This window comes from Oncorhynchus gorbuscha, linkage group LG23, assembly GCF_021184085.1.
Source record: "Oncorhynchus gorbuscha isolate QuinsamMale2020 ecotype Even-year linkage group LG23, OgorEven_v1.0, whole genome shotgun sequence".
NCBI lineage: Eukaryota > Metazoa > Chordata > Actinopteri > Salmoniformes > Salmonidae > Oncorhynchus > Oncorhynchus gorbuscha.
This window is the reverse complement of record NC_060195.1, coordinates 10,316,488-10,343,404: the sequence shown is the minus strand read 5'-3', so window position 1 is coordinate 10,343,404 and position 26,917 is coordinate 10,316,488. Positions and strand designations below refer to the sequence as shown.

Sequence of the window (26,917 nt, the reverse complement as noted above, 5' to 3'; positions counted from 1 at the left end):
GTACAGTCAAATACAGTCAGTTACAGTCAGTTACAGTCAGTTATAGTCAGTTACAGTCAGTTACAGTCAGTTACAGTCAGTTACAGTTCAGTTACAGTTATAGTCAGTTACAGTCAGTTACAGTCAGTTATAGTCAGTTACAGTCAGTTACAGTCAGTTACAGTCAGTTACAGTCAGTTATAGTCAGTTACAGTCAGTTATAGTCAGTTACAGTCAGTTATAGTCAGGTACAGTCAAATACAGTCAGTTACAGTCAGTTACAGTCAGTTATAGTCAGTTACAGTCAGTTACAGTCAGTTACAGTCACTTACAGTCAGTTATAGTCAGTTACAGTCAGTTATAGTCAGTTACAGTCAGTTATAGTCAGTTACAGTCAGTTACAGTCAGTTATAGTCAGTTACAGTCAGTTACAGTCAGTTATAGTCAGTTTACAGTCAGTTATAGTCAGTTTACAGTCAGTTTACAGTCAGTTATAGTCAGTTATAGTCAGTTACAGTCAGTTATAGTCAGTTACAGTCAGTTACAGTCAGTTACAGTCAGTTATAGTCAGTTACAGTCAGTTACAGTCAGTTACAGTCAGTTACAGTTACAGTCAGTTATAGTCAGTTATAGTCAGTTACAGTCAGTTATAGTCAGTTACAGTCAGTTACAGTCAGTTACAGGATAGAGTAAGTAGTGGGAGAGGCTCTATTGTCTGAGGTTTTATCTGCACTGGTTCCATCAAGCCTCTCTCCTCTCCTCTCCTCCTCTCCTCTCCTCTCCTCTCCTCTCCTCTCCTCTCCTCTCCTCTCCTCTCCTCTCCTCTCCTCTCCTCTCCTCTCCTCTCCTCTCCTCTCCTCTCCTCTAATCTCCGCTCCTCTTCCCTCCTCTCCTCTCCTCTCATCTCTTCTCCTCTTCCCTCCTCTCCTCTCCTCTCCTCTCCTCTCCTCTCCCTCCTCTCCCCTCCTCTCCTCTCCTCCCCTCTCCACTTTTTATCAGTCCGTCTGTTATTTGATGTTACTAAGTCCAGACACCCAGTCAGCAGGACCAGATGCCAGAATGCTTAGAGCACAGTGTGTGTGTGTGTGTGTGTGTGTGTGTGTGTGTGTGTGTGTGTGTGTGTGTGTGTGTGTGTGTGTGTGTGTGTGTGTGTGTGTGTGTGTGTGTGTGTGTGTGTGTGTGTGTGTGTGTGTGTGTGTGTGTGTGTGTGTGTGTGTGTGTGTGTGTGTGTCCAGGACTCTCCTCTCTAAGAATCTCCTCAGTACTGCATAGTGGGACACACAGCTGGTGACTGTGTCCAGTAACAGATGGACAACACTACTCTCATAGTCTTTGTGGAAGAAAAACATATTGATTGATATCAAATGCGATACGTTTAAGACCCCTTGGCCAGTAATCATTGCCAAAAGAACAATGGTTGAGTAGAGATCAATGATTTGCAGAATCCTTGACAGGCATGAAGTCCTTCTGATGATTTTTGTGATGTTATGGTCAGGTTTTTGGGAAACACTGAGCTAGGACTCAATGACTGTGTTCAGACTATAACCTATAATCTGTTATTAATAAGGCCTGCATTACATGCCAGTCTTCAGTACCCAGTTCCATCAGTATACTGTACTCTACTGGACTCTACTGGACTCTACTCTACTGGACTCTACTGGACTCTACTGGACTCTACTCTACTGTACTCTACTGGACTCTACTGGACTCTACTCTACTGTACTCTACTGGACTCTACTCTACTGTACTCTAATGGACTCTACTCTACTGTACTCTACTGGACTCTACTCTACTGTACTCTACTGGACTCTACTGGACTCTACTCTACTGTACTCTACTGGACTCTACTGGACTCTACTCTACTGTACTCTACTGGACTCTACTCTACTGTACTCTACTGGACTCTACTCTACTGTACTCTACTGGACTCTACTCTACTGGACTCTACTCTACTGGACTCTACTCTACTGTACTCTACTGGACTCTACTCTACTGTACTCTACTGTACTCTACTGGACTCTACTCTACTGGACTCTACTCTACTGTACTCTACTGGACTCTACTCTACTGTACTCTACTGGACTCTACTCTACTGTACTCTACTGTACTCTACTGGACTCTACTCTACTGTACTCTACTAGACTCTACTGGACTCTACTGTACTCTACTGGACTCTGGACTCTACTGTACTCTACTGTACTCTACTGGACTCTACTCTACTGTACTCTACTGTACTCTACTGGACTCTACTGGACTCTACTCTACTGTACTCTACTGGACTCTACTCTATTGTACTCTACTGGACTCTACTGGACTGTACTCTACTGTACTCTACTGGACTCTACTCTACTGTACTCTACTGGACTCTACTGGACTCTACTCTACTGGACTCTACTGGACTCTACTCTACTGTACTCTACTCTAGTGGACTCTACTCCTCTCTACTGTACTGTACTCTACTCCTCTCTACTGTACCCTACTCTGCTGTACTCTACTCCTCTCTACTGTACTCTACTGTATTGTACTCTACTCCTCTCTACTGTACTCTACTCTACTGGACTCTACTGGACTCTACTCTACTGGACTCTACTCTACTGTACTCTACTGGACTCTACTGGACTCTACTCTACTGGACTCTACTGTACTCTACTGTACCCTACTGTACTCTACCGTACTCTACTGTACACTACTCTACTGTACTCTACTCCTCTCTACTGTACTGTACTCTACTGGACTCTACTGGACTCTACTCTACTGGACTCTACTGGACTCTACTCTACTGTACTCTACTGTACTCTACTGTACCCTACTGTACTCTACCGTACTCTACTGTACACTACTCTACTGTACTCTACTCTACTCCTCTCTACTGTACTGTACTCTACTCCTCTCTACTGTACTCTACTCTACTGGACTCTACTGGACTCTACTCTACTGGACTCTACTCTACTGTACTCTACTGGACTCTACTGGACTCTACTCTACTGGACTCTACTGTACTCTACTGTACCCTACTGTACTCTACCATACTCTACTGTACACTACTCTACTGTACTCTACTCCTCTCTACTGTACTGTACTCTACTGGACTCTACTGGACTCTACTCTACTGGACTCTACTGGACTCTACTCTACTGTACTCTACTGTACTCTACTGTACCCTACTGTACTCTACCGTACTCTACTGTACACTACTCTACTGTACTCTACTCCTCTCTACTGTACTGTACTCTACTCCTCTCTACTGTACCCTACTCTGCTGTACTCTACTCCTCTCTACTGTACTCTACTGTATTGTACTCTACTCCTCTCTACTGTACTGTACTCTACTGTACTCTACTCCTCTCTACTGTACTCTACTCTACTGTACTCTACTCTACTGTACTCTACTCTACTGTACTCTACTCCTCTCTGCTTTACTCTGCTGTACTCTACTCCTCTCTACTGTACTCTACTCTACTGTACTATACTCCTCTCTATTGTTCCCTACTGTACTGTACCCTACTGTACTGTACTCTACTCCTCTATAATGTGCCCTACTGTACCCTACTGTACTGTACCCTACTCTACTGTACTCTACTCCTCTCTACTGTACTCTACTCCTCTCTACTTAACTCTACTCTACTGTACTCTACTCCTCTCTACTGTGCCCTTCTGTACTCTACTGTACTCTACTTTACTCTACTCCTCTCTACTGTACCCTACTGTACTGTACTGTACTCTACTCCTCTCTACTGTACCCTACTGTATTGTACCCTACTCTACTGTACTCTACTCCTCTCTACTGTGCCCTACTTTACTCTACTGTACTCTACTGTACTCTACTCTACTGTACTCTACTGTACTCTACTCTACTGTACTCTACTCTACTGTACTCTACTCTACTCTACTTTACTCTACTACTCTCTACTCTACTCTACTGTACTCTACTCAACTTTACTCTACTCCTCTCTACTGTACTCTACTCCTCTCTACTGTGCCCTACTGTACTCTACTGTACTCTACTTTACTCTACTCCTCTCTACTGTACCCTACTGTACTGTACTGTACTCTACTCCTCTTTATTGTTCCCTACTGTATTGTACCATACTCTACTGTACTCTACTCCTCTCTACTGTGCCCTACTGTACTCTACTGTACTCTACTGTACTCTACTCCTCTCTACTGTACTCTACTGTACTCTACTGTACTGTACTCTACTCTACTGTACTCTACTCTACTTTACTCTACTCCTCTCTACTCTACTCTACTGTACTCTACTCTACTCTACTCCTCTCTACTGTACTCTACTGTACTCTACTCTACTGTACCCTACTGTACTATACTCTACTGTACTCTACTGTACTCTACTCTACTTTATTCTACTCCTCTCTACTGTACTCTACTCTACTGTACTCTACTGTACTCTACTGGACTCTACTCTACTGTACCCTACTGGACTCTACTGTACTCTACTCTACTCTACTGTACTCTACTGGACTCTACTCTACTGTACTCTACTGGACTCTACTGGACTGTACTCTACTGTACTCTACTGGACTCTACTCTACTGTACTCTACTGGACTCTACTGGACTCTACTGGACTCTACTCTACTGGACTCTACTGGACTCTACTCTACTGTACTCTACTGGACTCTACTGGACTCTACTCTACTGTACTCTACTGTACTCTACTGTACCCTACTGTACTCTACCGTACTCTACTGTACACTACTCTACTGTACTCTACTCCTCTCTACTGTACTGTACTCTACTCCTCTCTACTGTACCCTACTCTGCTGTACTCTACTCCTCTCTACTGTACTCTACTGTATTGTACTCTACTCCTCTCTACTGTACTCTACTCTACTGTACTCTACTCCTCTCTACTGTACTCTACTCTACTGTACTCTACTCTACTGTACTCTACTCTACTGTACTCTACTCCTCTCTGCTTTACTCTGCTGTACTCTACTCCTCTCTACTGTACTCTACTCTACTGTACTATACTCCTCTCTATTGTTCCCTACTGTACTGTACCCTACTGTACTGTACTCTACTCCTCTATAATGTGCCCTACTGTACCCTACTGTACCCTACTCTACTGTACCCTACTCTACTGTACTCTACTCCTCTCTACTACTCTACTGTACTCTACTCCTCTCTACTTAACTCTATTGTACCCTACTGTACTCTACTCCTCTCTACTGTGCCCTACTGTACTCTACTGTACTCTACTTTACTCTACTCCTCTCTACTGTACCCTACTGTACTGTACTGTACTCTACTCCTCTCTACTGTACCCTACTGTATTGTACCCTACTCTACTGTACTCTACTCCTCTCTACTGTGCCCTACTTTACTCTACTGTACTCTACTGTACTCTACTCTACTGTACTCTACTCTACTGTACTCTACTGTACTCTACTCTACTTTACTCTACTACTCTCTACTCTACTCTACTGTACTCTACTCAACTTTACTCTACTCCTCTCTACTGTACTCTACTACTCTCTCTACTGTGCCTACTGTACTCTACTGTACTCTACTGTACTCTACTGGACTCTACTCTCTCTACTGTACCCTACTGTACTGTACTGTACTACTGGACTCCTCTTTATTGTTCCTACTGTATTGTACCACTACTCTACTGGACTCTACTCTACTGTACTCTACTGGACTCTACTGTACTCTCTACTGTACTCTACTGTACTCTACTCTCTACTGTACTCTACTGTACTCTACTGTACTGTACTCTACTCTACTGTACTCTACTCTACTTTACTCTACTCCTCTCTACTCTACTCTACTGTACTCTACTCTACTCTACTCCTACTCTACTGTACTCTACTGTACTCTACTCTACTGTACCCTACTGTACTATACTCTACTGTACTCTACTGTACTCTACTCTACTTTATTCTACTCCTCTCTACTGTACTCTACTCTACTGTACTCTACTGGACTCTACTCTACTGTACTCTACTGGACTCTACTGTACTCTACTCTACTGTACTCTACTGGACTCTACTCTACTGTACTCTACTGGACTCTACTGGACTGTACTCTACTGTACTCTACTGGACTCTACTCTACTGTACTCTACTGGACTCTACTGGACTCTACTGGACTCTACTCTACTGGACTCTACTGGACTCTACTCTACTGTACTCTACTGGACTCTACTGGACTCTACTCTACTGTACTCTACTGTACTCTACTGTACCCTACTGTACTCTACCGTACTCTACTGTACACTACTCTACTGTACTCTACTCCTCTCTACTGTACTGTACTCTACTCCTCTCTACTGTACCCTACTCTGCTGTACTCTACTCCTCTCTACTGTACTCTACTGTATTGTACTCTACTCCTCTCTACTGTACTCTACTCTACTGTACTCTACTCCTCTCTACTGTACTCTACTCTACTGTACTCTACTCTACTGTACTCTACTCTACTGTACTCTACTCCTCTCTGCTTTACTCTACTGTACTCTACTCCTCTCTACTGTACTCTACTCTACTGTACTATACTCCTCTCTATTGTTCCCTACTGTACTGTACCCTACTGTACTGTACTCTACTCCTCTATAATGTGCCCTACTGTACCCTACTGTACTGTACCCTACTCTACTGTACTCTACTCCTCTCTACTGTACTCTACTCCTCTCTACTTTACTCTACTGTACTCTACTCCTCTCTACTGTACCCTACTGTATTGTACCCTACTCTACTGTACTCTACTCCTCTCTACTGTGCCCTACTGTACTCTACTGTACTCTACTTTACTCTACTCCTCTCTACTGTACTGTACCCTACTCTACTGTACTCTACTCCTCTATAATGTGCCCTACTGTACTCTACTCTACTGTACTCTACTCCTCTCTACTGTACCCTACTGTACTATACTCTACTCTACTGTACTCTACTCCTCTCTACTGTACCCTACTGTATTGTACCCTACTCTACTGTACTCTACTCCTCTCTACTGTACTCTACTCTACTCTACTGTACTCTACTCCTCTCTACTCTACTCTACTCTACTGTACTCTACTCCTCTCTACTGTACCCCACTGTACTCTACTCTACTGTACTCTACTCTACTGTACTATACTCTACTGTACTCTATTCTACTGTACTCTACTCCTCTCTACTGTACCCCACTGTACTCTACTCTACTGTACTCTACTCTACTGTACTCTACTCCTCTCTACTGTACCCCACTGTAATCCACTCTACTGACCTCTGCTCTACTCTTCTCTACTGTAAAATACTCTACTATACTTTACTTTATTAGTTTAAACAGACTGTTTTTGTATATTGTTGTGACTTAGATAAAGATCAGATCAAATTTTATGACCAAATGATGCAGTAGTCCAGGTAATTCCAAAGGGTTCACCAAATGATGCAGAAGTCCAGGTAATTCCAAAGGGTTCACCAAATGATGCAGTAGTCCAGGTAATTCAAAGGGTTCACCAAATGATGCAGAAGTCCAGGTAATTCCAAAGGGTTGACCAAATGATGCAGAAGTCCAGGTAATTCCAAAGGGTTGACCAAATGATGCAGAAGTCCAGGTAATTCCAAAGGGTTCACCAAATGATGCAGTAGTCCAGGTAATTCCAAAGGGTTCACCAAATGATGCAGAAGTCCAGGTAATTCCAAAGGGTTCACCAAATGATGCAGTAGTCCAGGTAATTCCAAAGGGTTGACCAAATGATGCAGAAGTCCAGGTAATTCCAAAGGGTTCACCAAATGATGCAGAAGTCCAGGTAATTCCAAAGGGTTGACCAAATGATGCAGTAGTCTAGGTAATTCCAAAGGGTTGACCAAATGATGCAGTAGTCCAGGTAATTCCAAAGGGTTGACCAAATGATGCAGTAGTCCAGGTAATTCCAAAGGGTTCACCAAATGATGCAGAAGTCCAGGTAATTCCAAAGGGTTGACCAAATGATGCAGTAGTCCAAGTAATTCCAAAGGGTTGACCAAATGATGCAGTAGTCCAGGTAATTCCAAAGGGTTGACATTCTTTCTCTTTCCACTGTCGTTGTTACCAGTTAAGGAACTGGCCACTACACCTCATATATTCATTTTCAAGATATCAACAAACATATTAAGAGACACATTTATTCACTGTTGTTGAAAACCATGTGAGTCAGATTCCAAGATGGAGGAATTAGCCTGAAGCGCAGCTATTTTCTCTAGCTCTTTTTGTGAGAGGACAGGATGTGCTATGGAGACGTACAGCCCTGATCTTCTGTCAGTGGCAGAAGAGATGGGCTGAACAGTTCAATGGATATCATGAGAAAGAGAAAGAGAGAGAGAGAGATGTGTCAACAGCAACCTTGGGGAAATCCTCTGCATTATCGTTAACAGCAGACTCCTACATTTCCTCCATGAAAACAATGTACTGAGCAAATGTCAAATTATCTTTTTATCATATGAACGTACAACAGACCACATATTTACCCTGCACACCCTAATTGACAAAGAAAGAAACCAAAACAAAGGCAAAGCCTTCTTATGCTTTGTTGATTTACTTAAGTATTCAAACACTTTGCTATGAAACTCGAAATTCAGGTGCATCCTGTTTCCATTGATCATCCTTGAGATGTTTCTACCATTTGATTGGAGTCCACCTGTGGCAAATTCAATTGACTGGACATGATTTGAAAAGACACACACCTGTCTATAAGGTCTTACTTGCATGTCAGAGCAAAAACCAAGCCATGAGGTCAAAGGAATTGCCCTTAGTGCTCCGAAACAGGATTGTGTCGAGGTACAGATCTGTGGAATGGTACCAAAATAGTTTTGCAGCATTGAAGGTCCCCAAGAACAGAGTGGTACAGATCTGTGGAATGGTACCAAAATATTTTTGCAATCAGCATTGAAACAAGATTCTCTGGTCTGATGAAACCAAGATTAAACTCTTTGGCCTGAAAGCCAAGCTTCATGTCCGGAGGAAACCTGGCGTTTTTCCTAAGCACAGAGAGATCCTCAATGAAAACCACAGCAGACTTGGGCCAAGGGTCACCTTCCAACAGGACAACGACCCTAAGCACACAGCGAAGACAACGCAGCAGTGGCTTCGGGACAAGTCTCAGAATGTCCAAGCTTGTCCCAGCCAGAGCCCGGACTTGAACCCGATCGAACAAATCTGGAGAAACCTGAAAATAGCTGTGCAGCGAAGCACCCCATCCAACCTGACCGAGCTTTAAAGGATCTGCAGAGAAGAATGGGAGAAACTCCCCAAATACAGGTGTGCCAAGCTTGAAGCATTTACATTTACATTACATTTAAGTCATTTAGCAGACACTCTTATCCAGAGCGACTTACAAATTGGTGCATTCACCTTATGACATCCAGTGGAACAGCCACTTTACAATAGTGCATCTAAATCTTTTAAGGGGGGGGGTGAGAAGGATTACTTTATCCTATCCTAGGTATTCCTTAAAGAGGTGGGGTTTCAGGTGTCTCCGGAAGGTGGTGATTGACTCCGCTGTCCTGGCGTCGTGAGGGAGTTTGTTCCACCATTGGGGGGCCAGAGCAGCGAACAGTTTTGACTGGGCTGAGCGGGAACTGTACTTCCTCAGTGGTAGGGAGGCGAGCAGGCCAGAGGTGGATGAACGCAGTGCCCTTGTTTGGGTGTAGGGCCTGATCAGAGCCTGGAGGTACTGAGGTGCCGTTCCCCTCACAGCTCCGTAGGCAAGCACCATGGTATTGTAGCGGATGCGAGCTTCAACTGGAAGCCAGTGGAGAGAGCGGAGGAGCGGGGTGACGTGAGAGAACTTGGGAAGGTTGAACACCAGACGGGCTGCGGCGTTCTGGATGTGTTGTAGGGGTTTAATGGCACAGGCAGGGAGCCCAGCCAACAGCGAGTTGCAGTAATCCAGACGGGAGATGACAAGTGCCTGGATTAGGACCTGCGCCGCTTCCTGTGTGAGGCAGGGTCGTACTCTGCGGATGTTGTAGAGCATGAACCTACAGGAACGGGCCACCGCCTTGATGTTAGTTGAGAACGACAGGGTGTTGTCCAGGATCACGCCAAGGTTCTTAGCGCTCTGGGAGGAGGACACAATGGAGTTGTCAACCGTGATGGCGAGATCATGGAACGGGCAGTCCTTCCCCGGGAAGGAGCATCATACCCAAGAAGAGTCGAGGCTGTAATCGCTGCCAAAGGTACTTCACGAAAGTACAGAGTAAAGGGTCTGAATACTTATAAATGTGAATGTGATATATACTGTATATATGTTTTTATCAATGTGGAAAAATTCAGAAATTGTTTTTGCTTTGTTATTATGGGGTATTGTGTGTAGATTGATGAGGAATGAAAAAATAATCATTTTAGATTAAGGCTGAACGTAACAAAATGTGGAATAAGTCAAGGGGTCTGAATACTTTCCAAAGGCACTGTATATCAACGAGGGCAGTAGAACAGTCTGCAGGACCCGGCCTCAACCTACTATTATCTGAAGTCAAATGTCTACTGTTTGCTGATGATCTGGTGCTTCTGTCCCCAACCAAGGAGGGCCTACAGCAGCACTAGATCTTCTGCACAGGTTCTGTCAGACCTGGGCCCTGACATTAAATCTATTTTTTTTAAAGAATGGTGTTCCAAAATAGATCCAGTTGCCAGGACCATAAATACAAATTCCATCTAGACACCGTTGCCCTAGATCACACAAACATCTATACATACCTCGGCCTAAACATCAGCTCCACAGGTAACTTCCACAAAGCTGTGAATGATCTGAGAGACAAGGCTTAGAAGGGCCTTCTATGCCATCAAAATGAACTTAAAATTCGACATGCCAATTAGGATCTGGTTATAAATAATTTATAGGACCCATTGCCCTTTACGGTTGTGAAGTCTGAGGTCTGCTCACCAACCAATAATTCACAAAATGGGACAAACACCAAATTGAGACTGCATGCAGAATTGTGCAAATACATCATCAGTGGACAACATAAAACACCAAACAATGCAGGTAAAGCAGAATTACAACCACAACCACCTAAAATGAAGCGATTCCCAACCCAGGACAGCAGGACAATTAGACCCAACCAAATCAAGAGAAAACAAAAAGATAATTACTTTACACATTGGAAAGAATTAACCAAAAGCTATTTGGCTCTAAACAGAGAGTACACAGTGGCAGAATACCTGACCACTGTGATTTACCCAAAATCAAGGAAAGCCTTTGACTATGTACAGATTCAGTGAGCATAGCCTTGCTATTGAGAAAGTCCACTGTAGGCAGACCTGGCTCTCAAGAGAAGACAGGCTATGTGCCCACTGCCCACAAAATGAGGTGGAAACTGAGCTGCACATCGTTATAACACTGTACGAAGACATAGCAATATGACATTTTAAATGTCCCTATTTCTTTGAAACTTTTGTGAAGGTAATGTTTACTGTTAATTTTTGATTGTTTATTTGACTATGCCCAGAGAGAGAGAGAGAGAGAGAGAGAGAGAGAGAGAGAGAGAGAGAGAGAGAGAGAGAGAGAGAGAGAGAGAGAGAGAGAGAGAGAGAGAGAGAGAGCCCTGCTACCCTAAACCCTTCTACCCTAAACCCTGCTACCCTAAACCCTGCTACCGTGCTGCCCTGAACCCTGCTACCCTAAACCCTGCTACCCTAAACCATGATACCCTAAACCCTCATACCCTAAACCCTGCTGCCCTAAGCCCTGCTACCCTAAACCCTGATACCCTAAACCCTGCTACCTGTTCTGCCCTAAACCCTGCTACTGTTCTGCCCTAAACCCTGCTGCCCTAAACCCTGCTGCCCTAAACCCTAAACCCTGCTGCCCTAAACCCTGCTACCCTAAACCCTGCTACCGTGCTGCCCTAAACCCTGCTACCCTAAACCCTGCTGCCCTAAACCCTAAACCCTGCTGCCCTAAACCCTGCTGCCCTAAACCCTACAACCCTAAACCCTGCTGCCCTAAACCCCGATACCCTAAACCCTGCTACCCTAAACCCTGCTGCCCTAAACCCTGCTACCCTAAACCCTGCTACCCTAAACCCTGCTGCCCTAAACCCTAAACCCTGCTACCCTAAACCCTGCTGCCCTAAACCCTGCTACCCTAAACCCTGCTACCCTAACCCTGCTGCCCTAAACCCTACTACCCTAAACCCTGCTGCCCTAAACCCTGCTGCCCTAAACCCTGCTACCCTAAACCCTGCTGCCCTAAACCCTAAACCCTAAACCCTGCTGCCCTAAACCCTGCTACCCTAAACCCTGCTACCCTAAACTCTGCTGCCCTAAACCCTGCTGCCCTAAACCCTGCTGCCCTAAACCCTGCTGCCCTAAACCCTGCTACCCTAAACACTCTGCCCTAAACCCTGCTACCCTAAACCTTGCTACCCTAAACCCTGCTACCCTAAACCCTGCTGCCCTAAACCATGCTGCCCTAAACCCTAAACCTTGCTACCCTAAACCTGCTACCCTAAACCCTAAACCCTGCTACCCTAAACCCTGCTACCCTAAACCCTGCTGCCCTAAACCCTAAACCCTGCTACCCTAAACCCTAAACCCTGCTACCCTAAACCCTGCTGCCCTAAACCCTGCTGCTTGCCACAGTGTGACTATGTCCTGTCCTCTCCAACCTCCATTAGTATGTTTGTCAGGTACAGTAGGCTAGCTGCTACCTTTTCCCTCTCCTCTCCTCTCCTCTCCTCCCTCCATTAGTATGTTTGTCAGGTACTCTACAGCTGCTAGATATACTCTCCTCTCCTCTCCCTCCAAATAAGATCCTGTCTGGGATATGTGTGTGTGTGTGTGTGTGTGTGTGTGTGTGTGTGTGTGTGTGTGTGTGTGTGTGTGTGTGTGTGTGTGTGTGTGTGTGTGTGTGTGTGTGTGTGTGTGTGTGTGTGTGTGTGTGTGTTTGTGTGTGTGGTTCGTGCTATGGTGTGTGTGTGTGTGGTTCGTGCTATGGTGTGTGTGTGGTTCGTGCTATGGTGTGTGTGTGTGTGTGTGGTTCATACTATGGTGTGTGTGTGTGGTTTATGCTATGTGTGTGTGTGTGTGTGGTTTGTGCTATGGTGTGTGTGTGGTTTGTGGTTGGTGCTATTGTGTGTGTGTGTGTGGTTCGTGCTATTGTGTGTGTGTGTGTGTGTGTGTGTGTGTGTGTGTGTGTGTGTGTGTGTGTGTGTGTGTGTGTGTGTGTGTGTGTGTGTGTGTGTGTGTGTGTGTGTGTGTGTGTGTGTGTGTGTGGTTCGTGCTATGTGTGTGTGTGTGTGTGTGTGTGCTTCGTGCTATTGTGTGTGTATGTGTGTGGTTTGTGCTATGGTGTGTGTGTGGTTTGTGCTATGGTGTGTGTGTGGTTCGTGCTATGGTGTGTGTGTGTGGTTCGTGTTATGGTGTGTGTGTGTGGTTTGTGTTACGGCACCAGTGTTGGTAAACAAGGTCATTCGGGATAAAGGTGCACAGGCTGCCTTAGGTGGTCCACACCAGAGGAGGCTGGTGGGGGGGAGCTATAGGAGGACGGGCTCATTGTAATGGCTGGAATGGAATTAATGGAACAGAGTCAAACATGTGGTTTCCATGTCTTTGTTGTGTTTAAATACCATTCCATATATTACATTCCAGGCATTACAATGAACCCATCCTCCTATAGCTCCTCACACCAGCCTCCTCTGGTCCACACACTAACACACACAGCCTGGGATTAACTGTGAGAGCAGGAAAAGCACAACAGTCCAGTTTTAGACCAGAGATAGATGACCTATTAACTCAACAACAGGACAAATGTAGCGTGTTTGAATCTCTACATATCTGGTGAATATGGCCTCTACACAGTGGGATGAGGGTGGACTGCTACTCTCTCTATATTCCTATCTTTCTCTCTCTCTCTGCTCTCTCTCAACCCCCGTTATCTCTCTCTCTCTCTGCTCTCTCTCACCCCCCGTTATCTCTCTCTCTCTATCTCTCTCTCATTTGTGAGGGTAATGTTTACTGTTCATTTTTGATTGTTTATTTGACTATGCCGAGAGAGAGAGAGAGAGAGAGCCCTGATTATTTTTACATCAAATCAAATGTATTCTGATGCATCAGCTGATATCTCAAAGTGCTGTACAGAAACCCAGCCTAAATCCCCAAACAGCAAGCTGTGCAGGTGTAGAAGCACGGTGACTAGGAAAAACTCCCTAGAAAGGCCAGAACCTAGGAAGACACCTAGAGAGGAACCAGGCTATGAGGGGTGGCCAGTCCTCTTCTGGCTGTGCCGGGTGGAGATTAAAACAGAACATGGCCAAGATGTTCGAATGTTCATAGATGACCAGCAGGGTCAAATAATAATCACAGTGGATGTCGAGGGTGCAGCAAGTCAGCACCTCAGGAGTAAATGTCAGTTGGCTTTTCATAGCCGATCATTAAGAGTATCTCTACCGCTCCTGCTGTCTCTAGAGAGTTGAAAACAGCAGGTCTGGGACAGGTAGCACGTCTGGTGAACAGGTCAGGTTTCCATAGCCGCAGACAGAACAGTTGAAACTGGAGCAGCAGCACGGCCAGGTGGACTGGGGACAGCAAGGAGTTATCAGACCAGATAGTCCTGAGGCATGGTCCTAGGGCTCAGGTCCTCCGAGAGAGAGAAAGAAAGAGAGAAAGAGAGAAAGAAAGAAAGATAGAGAGAATTAGAGAGAGCATACTTAATTTCACACAGGACACCGGATAAGACAGGAGAAGTACTCCAGATATAACAAACTCACCCTAGCCCCCCCGACACATAAACTCCTGCAGCATAAATACTGGAGGCTGTGACAGAAGTGGTCGGGAGACACTGTGGCCCCATCCGACGACAGGGCCAAGATACCTCCGGACAGGGCCAAACAGGCAGGATATAACCCCACCCACTTTGCCAAAGCACAGCCCCCACACCACTAGAGGGATATCTTCAACCACCAACTTACTGAGACAACTGAGACAAGGCCGAGTATAGCCCACAAAGATCTCCGCCACGGCACAACCCAGACAGGAAGATCACGTCAATGACTCAACCCACTCATGTGAGGCACCACTCCCAGGGACGGCATGGAAGAGCACCAGTAAGCCAGTGACCCTGTAACAGGGTTTGAGGCAGAGAATCCCAGTGGAGAGAGGGGAACCGTCCAGGCAGAGACAGCAAGGCGCTTCGTTGCTCCAGTGCCTTTCCGTTCACCTTCCCACTCCTGGGCCAGACTACACTCAATCATAGGCCGTACTGAATAGATGAGTCTTCAGTAAAGACTTAAAGGTTGAGACCGAGTCTGCGTCTCTCACATGGGTAGGCAGACCGTTCCATAAAAATCGCGCTCTATCGGAAAAAGCCCTGCCTCCAGCTGTTTGTTTAGAAATTCTAGGGACAGTAAGCAGGCTTGCGTCTTGTGACTGTAGTGTACGTGTAGGTATGTACAGCAGGACCAAATCAGAAAGATAGGTAGGAGCAAACCCATGTAATGCTTTGTAGGTTAGCAGTAAAACCTTGACATCAGCCCTTGCCTTAACAGGAAGCCAGTGTAGAGAGGTTAGCACTGGAGTTATATGAACACATTTTTTGGTTCTAGTCAGGATTCTAGCAGCCATGTTTAGCCCTAATTGAAGTTTATTTAGTGCTTTATCCGGGTAGCCGGAAAGTAGAGCATTGCAGTAGTCTAACCTAGAAGTAACAAAAGCATGGATTAATTTTTCTGCATCATTTGTAGACAGATAGTTTCTGATTTTTGCAATGTTACATAGATGGAAAAAAGCTGTCCTTGAAACAGTCTTGATATGTTCGTCAAAAGAGAGATCAGGGACCAGAGTAACGCCGAGGTCCTTCACAGTTTTATTTGAGACAACCATCAAGATGAATTGTCAGATTCAACAGAAGATCTCTTTGTTTCTTGGGACCTAGAACAAGCGTCTCTGTTTTGTCCGAGTTTAAAAGTAGAACATTTGCAGCCATCCACTTCCTTATGTCTGATACACAGGCTTCCATCGAGGGCAATTTTGGGGCTTCACCGTGTTTCATTGAAATGTACAGCTGTGTGTCATCTGCATAGCAGTAAAACTTAACATTATGTTTCAGAATGACACCACCAAGAGGTAAAGTATATAGTGAAAACAATAGTGGCCCTAAAATGGAACCTTGAGGAACACCAAAATCTACAGTGGATTTGAGGACAAACCATCCACAGAGACAAACTGATCTGTGTAGACCAATTTGGGTTTCCAATCTCTCCAAATGAATGTCGTGAGTGATGGTATCAAAAGCAGCACTAAGGTCTAGGAGCAGATGGACAGATGCAGAGCCTCGGTCTGATGCCATTAAAAGGTAATTTACCACCTTCACAGGTGCAGACTCAGTGCTATGATGGGGTCTAAAACCAGACTGAAGCGTTTCGTATACATTGTTTGTTTTCAGGAAGGCAGTGAGATGCTGTGCAACAGCTTTTTCTAAAAATGTTGAGAGGAATGGAAGATTCGATATAGGCCGATAGTTTTTTATATTTTCTGGGTCAAGGTTTGTTTGGCTTTTTCAAGAGAGGCATTATTACTGCCACTTTTAGTGAGTTTGGTACACATCCGGTGGATAGAGAGCCGTTTATTATGTTTAACATAGGAGAGCCAAGCACAGGAATCAGCTCTTTCAATAGTTTAGTTGGAATAGGGTCCAGTATGCAGCTTGAAGGTTTAGAGGCCATGATTATTTTCATCGTTGTGTCAAGAGATATAGTACTAAAACACTTGAGTGTCTCCCTTGATCCTAGGTCCTGGCAGAGTTGTTCAGACTCTGAGCTTTGGAGGAATATGCAGATTTAAAGAGGAGTCCGTAATTTGCTTTCTAATGATCATGATCTTTTCCTTAAAGAAGTTCATGAATTTATTACTGCTGAAGTGAAAGCCATCCTCTCTTGGGGAATGCTGCTTTTTAGTTAGCTTTGCAACAGTATCAAAAATCAATTTAGAATTGTTCTTATTTTCCTCAATTAAGTTAGAAAAATAGGATGATCGAGCAGCAGTAAGGGCTCTTCGGTACGGCACGGTACTGTCTTTCCAAGCTGGTCAGAAGACTTCCAGTTTGGTGTAGCAGCAGTAAGGGCTCTTCGGTACAGCACGGTACTGTCTTTCCAAGCTAGTCGGAAGACTTCCAGTTTGGTGTGGCGCCATTTCTTTCCAATTTTCTGGAAGCTTCCTTCAGAGCTCGGGTATTTTCTGGAAACCAGGGAACTAGTTTCTTATGACAAATGTTTTTTGTTTTTAGGGGTGCGACTGCATCTTGGGTATTGCGCAAGGTTGAATTGAGTTCCCCAGTTAGGTGGTTAACTGATTTTTGTCATTTGACATCCTTAGGGAGTCTGGAAGGGCATCTAGGTATCTTTGGGTTGTCTGAGAATTTATTGCACAACTTTTGATGATCCTTGGTTTGGGTTTGAGCAGATTATTTGTTGCGATTGCAAACGTAATAAAATTGTGGTCCGATAGATAGTCCAGGAGTATGATGAAAAACATTAAGATCCACAACATTTATTCCACGGGACAAAACTAGGTCCAGAGTATGACTGTGGCAGTGAGTAGGTCCGGAGACGTGTTGGACAAAACCCACTGAGTTGATGATGGCTCCTAAAGCCTTTTGGAGTGGGTCTGTGGACTTTTCCATGTGAATATTAAAGTCACCAAAAATGTGAATATTATCTGGGTAGTCAGGTCTGATAGGAATTCAGGGAACTCCGTGAGGAACGCTGTATATGGCCCAGGAGGCCTGTAAACAGTAGCTATAGAAAGCAATTGAGTAGGCTGCATAGATTCATGACTAGAAGCTCAAAAAACGAAAACTTTTTTTTTTGTAAATTGAAGTCTTGGTTGGTGAGCGGACCCCAGACCTCACAACCATAAAGGGCAATGGGCTCTATGACTGATTCAAGTATTTTTAGCTAAATCCTAATTGGTATGTTGAAATTTATGTTTCTTTTGATGGCATAGAATGCCCTTCTTCCCTTGTCTCTCAGATCGTTCACAGCTTTGTGGAAGTTACCTGTGGCGCTGATGTTTAGGCCAAGGTATGTATAGTTTTTTGTGTGCTCTAGGGCAACAGTGTCTAGATGGAATTTGTATTTGTGGTCCTGGTGACTGGACCTTTTTTGGAACACCATTATTTTGGTCTTACTGAGATTTACTGTCAGGGCCCAGGTCTGACAGAATCTGTGCATAAGATCTAGGTACTGCTGTAGGCCCTCCTTGGTTGGTGACAGAAGCACCAGATCATCAGCAAACAGCAGACATTTGACTTCGGATTCTAGCAGGGGGAGGCCGGGTGCTGCAGACTTTTCAAGTGCCCGCGCCAATTCTGTGATATATATGTTGAAGAGGGTGGGGCTTAAGCTGCATCCCTGTCTAACCCCACGACCCTGTGTGAAGAAATGTGTGTGTTTTTTGCCAATTTTAACCGCACACTTGTTGTTTGTGTACATGGATTTTATAATGTCATATGTTTTACCCCCAACACCACTTTCCATCAGTTTGTATAGCAGACCCTCATGCCAGATTGAGTCGAAGGCTTTTTTGAAATCAACAAAGCATGAGAAGACTTTGCCTTTGTTTTGGTTTGTTTGGTTCTCAATTAGGGTGTGCAGGGTGAATACATGGTCTGTTGTACGGTAATTTGGTAAAAAGCCAATTTGACATTTGCTCAGTACATTGTTTTCATTGAGGAAATATACGAGTCTGCTGTTAATAATAATGCAGAGGATTTTCCCAAGGTTACTGTTGACACATATTCCACGGTAGTTATTGGGGTCAAATTTGTCTCCACTTTTGTGGATTGGGGTGATCAGTCCTTGGTTCCAAATATTGGGGAAGATGCCAGAGCTAAGTATCTAAGTATGATGTTAAAGAGTTTTAGTATAGCCAAATCTCTCTCTCTCTCTCTCTCTCTCTCTCTCTCTCTCTCTCTCTCTCTCTCTCTCTCACTCACTCACTCACTCACTCACTCACTCACTCACTCACTCACTCACTCACTCACTCACTCACTCACTCACTCACTCACTCACACACACACACACACAGCGCTACTAGAGGATCCTGAGAAACACCAGTTGTTGGTTGGTTGGTCTCCCATTACACTCAGACAAAAGCTTGGAGTCTGATGAGTGATGATGTTTTGAGCCTGTTATTCTTACCCTGCCATCTTTAAATAGCCTGTTATTCTTACCCTGCCATCTTTAAATAGCATGTTATTCTTACCCTGCCATCTTTAAATAGCCTGTTATTCTTACCCTGCCATCTTGGCCTAATGCTGACTGAGCATAGTGTGATGATTGAGTGGTGAAGTGTTGGATGACTGACTGACTGAATTACACCCTATCATGTATGTAGTGCAGTACTTTTGACCAGAGCCCTGGGTGGTTGGGGGGGTTACCTGGCTGGGTGAGTGGGTAGGTAGGTGGGTGGGTAGGTAGGAGGGTGGGTGGGTAGGCTGGCTGATTGGGTGGGTGCGGTGGTTGGCTGGCTGGCTGGCTGGGCCATTGGGTGTGTGGGTGGGTGGGTGGGTGGGTGGGTGGGTGGGTGGGTGGTTGGCTGGCTGGCTGGGTGGCTGACTGGCTGGGTGGCTGGATGGCTGAGTAGTTGAAGGGCTGGGTGGCTGAGTAGTTGAAGGGCTGGGTGGATGGGTGGCTGAGTGGGTGGCTGGGTGGGTGGTTGGCTGCCTGGTTGGCTGGCTGGCTGGCTGGGTGGCTGACTGGCTGGCTGACTGGGTGGCTGGCTGGCTGGCTGGGAGGTGGGTGGCAGACTGGGTGGCTGGCTGGGTGGGCCATTGGGTGGGTGGCTGACTGGGTGGCTGGCTGGGTGGGCCATTGGGTGGGTGGCTGACTGGGTGGCTGGGTGGCTGGCTGGCTGGCTGGGTGGGTGGCTACAAGCCTGACTGGGTGGGTGGCTGGCTGGCTGACTGGGTGGCTAAAGGGCTGACTGTCTGGGTTGCTGAAGGGCTGAGTGGCTGGGTGGTTGGCTGGCTTGTTGGCTGAAGGGCTGGCTGGGTGGCTGAGTAGTTGAAGGGCTGGGTGGCTGGGTGGCTGAGTAGTTGAAGGGGTGGGTGGCTGGGTGGCTGAGTAGTTGAAAGGCTGGGTGGCTGAGTAGTTGAAGGGCTGGGTGGCTGGTTGGCTGAGTAGTTGAAGGGGTGGGTGGCTGAGTAGTTGAAGGGATGGGTGGCTGAGTAGTTGAAGGGGTGGGTGGCTGAGTAGTTGAAGGGCTGGGTGGCTGGGTGGCTGAGTAGTTGAAGGGCTGGGTGGCTGGTTGGCTGAGTAGTTGAAGGGGTGGGTGGCTGAGTAGTTGAAGGGCTGTGTGGCTGAGTAGTTGGGTGGGTGGCTGAGTAGTTGAAGGGATGGGTGGCTGAATAGTTGAAGGGGTGGGTGGCTGAGTAGTTGAAGGTCTGGGTGGCTGAAGCGCTGGGTGGCTGAGTAGTTGAAGGGCTGGGTGGCTGGTTGGCTGAGTAGTTGAAGGGGTGGGTTGCTGAGTAGTTGAAGGGCTGGGTGGCTGAGTAGTTGAAGGGGTGGGTGGCTGAGTAGTTGAAGGGATGGGTGGCTGAGTAGTTGAAGGGCTGGGTGGCTGAGTAGTTGAAGGGATGGGTGGCTGAAGCGCTGGGTGGCTGAGTAGTTGAAGGGCTGGGTGGCTGAAGGGCTGGGTGGCTGAAGGGCTGGGTGGCTGACTGGCTGGCTGACTGGGTGGCTGGCTGGCTGGCTGGGAGGTGGGTGGCAGACTGGGGTGGCTGGCTCGGTGGGCCATTGGGTGGGTGGCTGACTGGGTGGCTGGCTGGGTGGGCCATTGGGTGGGTGGCTGACTGGGTGGCTGGGTGGCTGGCTGGCTGGCTGGCTGGGTGGGTGGGTGGCTACAAGCCTGACTGGGTGGGTGGCTGGCTGGCTGACTGGGTGGCTAAAGGGCTGACTGTCTGGGTTGCTGAAGGGCTGAGTGGCTGGGTGGTTGGCTGGCTTGTTGGCTGAAGGGCTGGCTGGGTGGCTGAGTAGTTGAAGGGCTGGGTGGCTGAGTAGTTGAAGGGGTGGGTGGCTGGGTGGCTGAGTAGTTGAAAGGCTGGGTGGCTGAGTAGTTGAAGGGCTGGGTGGCTGGTTGGCTGAGTAGTTGAAGGGGTGGGTGGCTGAGTAGTTGAAGGGATGGGTGGCTGAGTAGTTGAAGGGCTGGGTGGCTGAGTAGTTGAAGGGCTGGGTGGCTGGGTGGCTGAGTAGTTGAAGGGCTGGGTGGCTGGTTGGCTGAGTAGTTGAAGGGGTGGGTGGCTGAGTAGTTGAAGGGCTGGGTGGCTGAGTAGTTGAAGGGGTGGGTGGCTGAGTAGTTGAAGGGATGGGTGGCTGAATAGTTGAAGGGGTGGGTGGCTGAGTAGTTGAAGGGCTGGGTGGCTGAAGCGCTGGGTGGCTGAGTAGTTGAAGGGCTGGGTGGCTGGTTGGCTGAGTAGTTGAAGGGGTGGGTTGCTGAGTAGTTGAAGGGCTGGGTGGCTGAGTAGTTGAAGGGGTGGGTGGCTGAGTAGTTGAAGGGCTGGGTGGCTGAGTAGTTGAAGGGCTGGGTGGCTGAGTAGTTGAAAGGGCTGGGTGGCTGAGTAGTTGAAGGGCTGGGTGGCTGAAGGGCTGGGTGGCTGAAGGGCTGGGTGTCTGGCTGGTGTACCAGGCATAGCATGGTGAGTTAGTGATAGCCACAGTAGGCAGAGAGGTGGGTAAACTAGGTGGGTAAACTAACTCCTCTGATAATACTCTGGTGCACTTTGGTCCTTTCTCCTCTCCCTGCCTGCCTGCCTCCCTCCCTTCCTGCCTGCCTCCCCCTTCCTGTCTCTCTCCCTCCCTTCCTGCTAACTGGCTTGTTATACATGAGAGAGAGGGAGAGATGTGTCTTTGTCTCTAAAACATTTTTTTCAAGGGACTGGAATGCCTGGACATTTTTTAAGTGAAAGGATTTCAAATGAACTTGTGTTGTTTATTTACTAAACACATCTTCATATATTAGTTTGTATTTCTGGTTGAAGGGAAAACAATCGATAGTGTACTGTATTTGTGATAATTTGTTCCAGACAAGGATATCTTGAAAATACTTCATATTTTGGTTACAAACCTGACCATAACATCACAAACAACTTAAAGACAACCAGTATTCAACCTGACCATAACAGATTAGAGTCCAGTAGAGTAGATTACAATAGAGTACAGTAGAGTACAGTAGAGTACAGTAGAGTACAGTAGGGTAGGGTACAGTGGAGTAGAGTTCAACAGAGTTCAGTAGAGTCCAGTAGAGTAGAGTCCAGTAGGGTACAGTAGAGTACAGTCCAGTACAGTCGTGGCCAAAAGTTTTGAGAATGACACAAATATTAATTTTCACAACGTCTGCTGCCTCAGTTTGTATGATGGCAATTTGCATACACTCCAGAATGTTATGAAGAGTGATCAGATGAATTGCAAATAATTGCAAAGTCCCTCTTTGCCATGCAAATGACCAGAATCGCCCCCCAAAAATTCCATTGCTTTTCAGCCCTGCCACAAAAGGAACAGCTGACATCATGTCAGTGATTCTCTCGTTAACACAGGTGTGAGTGTTGACGAGGACAAGGCTGGAGATCACTATGTCATGCTGATTGAGTTCGAATAACAGACTGGAAGCTTCATAAGGAGGGTGGTGCTTGGAATCATTGTTCTTCCTCTGTCAATCATGGTTACCTGCAAGGAAACACGTGCCGTCATCATTGCTTTGCACAAAAAGGGCTTCACAGGCAAGGATATTGCTGCCAGTAAGATTGCACCTAAATCAACCATTGATTGGATCATCAAGAACTTCAAGGAGAGCGGTTCAATTGTTGTGAAGAATCCTTCAGGGTGCCCAAGAAAGTCCAGCAAGCACCAGGACCGTCTCCTAAAGTTGATTCAGCTGCGGGATCGGGGTACCACCAGTACAGAGCTTGCTCAGGAATGGCAGCAGGCAGGTGGGAGTGCATCTGCACCCACTGTGAGGCAAAGACTTTTGGAGGATGGACTGGTGTCAAGAAGGGCTTCTCTCCAGGAAAAACATCAGGGACAGTCTGATAGTCTGCAAAAGGTACAGGGATTGGACTGCTGAGGACTGGGGTAAAGTCATTTTCTCTGATGAATCACCTTTCCGATTGTTTGGGTCATCCGGAAAAAAAGCTTGTCTGGAGACGACAAGGTGAGCGCTGCTATCAGTCCTGTGTCATGCCAACAGTAAAGGATCCTGTGACCATTCATGTGTGGGGTTGCTTCTCAGCCAAGGGAGTGGGCTCACTCACAATTTTGCCTAAGAACACAGCCATGAATGAAGAATGGTACCAACACATCCTCCGAGAGCAACTTCTCCCAACCATCCAGGAACAGTTTGGTGACGAACAATACCTTTTCCAGCATGATGGAGCACCTTGCCATAAGGCAAAAGTGATAACTAAGTGGCTCGGGGAACAAAAAATTGATATTTTGAGTCCATGGCCAGGAAACTCCCCAGACTTTAATCCCATTGAGAACTTGTGATCAATCCGCAAGAGGCGGGTGGACAAACAAAAATCCACAAATTCGGACAAACTCCCAGCATTGATTATGCAAGAATGGGCTGCCATCAGTCACAATGTGTCCCAGAAGTTAATTGACAGCATGCCAGGACGGATTGCAGAGGTCTTGAAAAAGAAGGGTCAACACTGCAAATATTGACTCTGCATTAACTTCATGTAATTGTCAATAAAAGCCTTTGACAGTTATGAAATGCTTGTAATTATACTTCAGTATTCCATAGTAACATCTGACAAAAAATATCTAAAGACACTGAAGCAGCAAACTTTGTGAAAATTCATATTTGTGTCATTCTCAAAACTTTTGGCCATGACTTTAGAGTCCAGTAGAGTAGAGTCCAGTAGACTACAGTACAGTAGTGTAGAGTACAGTCCAGTAGATTACAGTAGGCTAGAGTCCAGTAGAGTCCAGTAGAGCAGAGTCCAGAAAAGTCCAGTAGAGTAGAGTCCAGTAGAGTAGAGTACAGTAGAGTAGAGTCCAGTAGAGTAGAGTAGAGTACAGTAGAGTAGAGTCCAGTAGAGTCCAGTAGAGTAGAGTCCAGTAGAGTCCAGTAGAGTCGATTAGAGTAGAGTCCAGTAGAGTCCAGTAGAGTCGATTAGAGTAGAGTCCAGTAGAGTACAGTAGAGAATAGTCCAGTAGAGTAGAGTACAGTACAGTAGAGTACAGTAGAGTAAAGTACAGTACAGTAGAGAGGAGTAGAGTCCAGTAAAGTCCAGTAGAGTCCAGTAGAGTAGAGTCCAGTAGAGTAGAGTCCAGTAGAGTACAGTAGAGTAGAGTCCAGTAGAGTCCAGTAGAGTAGAGTCCAGTAGAGTACAGTAGAGTAGAGTCCAGTAGAGTCCAGTAGAGTCCAGTCGAGTAGAGTCAAGTAGAGTAGAGTCCAGTAGAGTACAGTAGAGCCCGGTAGAGTACAGTAGAGTAGAGTCCAGTAGAGTACAGTAGAGCCCGGTAGAGTACAGTAGAGTCCAGTAGAGTAGAGTCCAGTAGAGTCCAGTAGAGTCCAGTATAGTCCAGTAGAGTACAGTAGAGTACAGTATAGAGTCCAGTAGAGTAGAGTCCAGTAGAGTCAAGTAGAGTAGAGTCCAGTAGAGTCCAGTAGAGTCGATTAGAGTAGAGTCCAGTAGAGTCCAGTAGAGTCGATTAGAGTAGAGTCCAGTAGAGTACAGTAGAGAATAGTCCAGTAGAGTAGAGTACAGTACAGTAGAGTACAGTAGAGTAAAGTACAGTACAGTAGAGAGGAGTAGAGTCCAGTAAAGTCCAGTAGAGTCCAGTAGAGTAGAGTCCAGTAGAGTAGATTCCAGTAGAGTACAGTAGAGTAGAGTCCAGTAGAGTCCAGTAGAGTAGAGTCCAGTAGAGTACAGTAGAGTAGAGTAGAGTCCAGTAGAGTCCAGTCGAGTAGAGTCAAGTAGAGTAGAGTCCAGTAGAGTACAGTAGAGCCCGGTAGAGTACAGTAGAGTAGAGTCCAGTAGAGTACAGTAGAGCCCGGTAGAGTACAGTAGAGTCCAGTAGAGTAGAGTCCAGTAGAGTCCAGTAGAGTCCAGTATAGTCCAGTAGAGTACAGTAGAGTACAGTATAGAGTCCAGTAGAGTAGAGTCCAGTAGAGTCCAGTAGAGTCCAGTAGAGTACAGTAGAGTAGAGTCCAGTAGAGTAGAGTCCAGTAGAGTCCAGTAGAGTCCAGTAGAGTAGAGTCCAGTAGAGTACAGTAGAGTAGAGTCCAGTAGAGTCCAGTAGAGTAGAGTCCAGTAGAGTACAGTAGAGTAGAGTCCAGTAGAGTACAGTAGAGTAGAGTCCAGTAGAGTCCAGTAGAGTACAGTAGAGTACAGTAGAGTAGAGTCCAGTAGAGTACAGTAGAGTAGAGTCCAGTAGAGTACAGTAGAGTACAGTAGAGTAGAGTCCAGTAGAGTACAGTAGAGTAGAGTCCAGTAGAGTAGAGTCCAGTAGAGTCCAGTAGAGTACAGTAGAGCCCGGTAGAGTACAGTAGAGAATAGTCCAGTAGAGTAGAGTACAGTACAGTAGAGTACAGTAGAGTAAAGTACAGTACAGTAGAGAGGAGTAGAGTCCAGTAAAGTCCAGTAGAGTCCAGTAGAGTAGAGTCCAGTAGAGTAGAGTCCAGTAGAGTACAGTAGAGTAGAGTCCAGTAGAGTCCAGTAGAGTAGAGTCCAGTAGAGTACAGTAGAGTAGAGTAGAGTCCAGTAGAGTCCAGTCGAGTAGAGTCAAGTAGAGTAGAGTCCAGTAGAGTACAGTAGAGCCCGGTAGAGTACATTAGAGTAGAGTCCAGTAGAGTACAGTAGAGCCCGGTAGAGTACAGTAGAGTCCAGTAGAGTAGAGTCCAGTAGAGTCCAGTAGAGTCCAGTATAGTCCAGTAGAGTACAGTAGAGTACAGTATAGAGTCCAGTAGAGTAGAGTCCAGTAGAGTCAAGTAGAGTAGAGTCCAGTAGAGTCCAGTAGAGTCGATTAGAGTAGAGTCCAGTATTCCTGTGTGTGTGTGCGTGTGTGCGTGTGCGTGTGTGACAGTCCAGTAGAGTCGATTAGAGTAGAGTCCAGTAGAGTACAGTAGAGAATAGTCCAGTAGAGTAGAGTACAGTACAGTAGAGTACAGTAGAGTAAAGTACAGTACAGTAGAGAGGAGTAGAGTCCAGTAAAGTCCAGTAGAGTCCAGTAGAGTAGAGTCCAGTAGAGTAGATTCCAGTAGAGTACAGTAGAGTAGAGTCCAGTAGAGTCCAGTAGAGTAGAGTCCAGTAGAGTACAGTAGAGTAGAGTAGAGTCCAGTAGAGTCCAGTCGAGTAGAGTCAAGTAGAGTAGAGTCCAGTAGAGTACAGTAGAGCCCGGTAGAGTACAGTAGAGTAGAGTCCAGTAGAGTACAGTAGAGCCCGGTAGAGTACAGTAGAGTCCAGTAGAGTAGAGTCCAGTAGAGTCCAGTAGAGTCCAGTATAGTCCAGTAGAGTACAGTAGAGTACAGTATAGAGTCCAGTAGAGTAGAGTCCAGTAGAGTCCAGTAGAGTCCAGTAGAGTACAGTAGAGTAGAGTCCAGTAGAGTAGAGTCCAGTAGAGTCCAGTAGAGTCCAGTAGAGTAGAGTCCAGTAGAGTACAGTAGAGTAGAGTCCAGTAGAGTCCAGTAGAGTAGAGTCCAGTAGAGTACAGTAGAGTAGAGTCCAGTAGAGTACAGTAGAGTAGAGTCCAGTAGAGTCCAGTAGAGTACAGTAGAGTACAGTAGAGTAGAGTCCAGTAGAGTACAGTAGAGTAGAGTCCAGTAGAGTACAGTAGAGTACAGTAGAGTAGAGTCCAGTAGAGTACAGTAGAGTAGAGTCCAGTAGAGTAGAGTCCAGTAGAGTCCAGTAGAGTACAGTAGAGCCCGGTAGAGTACAGTAGAGTAGAGTCCAGTAGAGTACAGTAGAGCCCAGTAGAGTACAGTAGAGTAGAGTCCAGTAGAGTAGAGTCCAGTAGA

The 26,917-nt window shown here is 46.1% G+C and overlaps 1 protein-coding gene across 2 annotated transcripts in view; it reads left to right on the top strand.

Annotated features, from left to right (window-relative positions):
• gabrb2a (gamma-aminobutyric acid type A receptor subunit beta2a) overlaps nucleotides 1-26,917 on the top strand; it is a 140,301-nt gene that overhangs the window by 51,054 nt on the left and 62,330 nt on the right. The gene's annotated exons all lie outside the window — the stretch shown is intronic.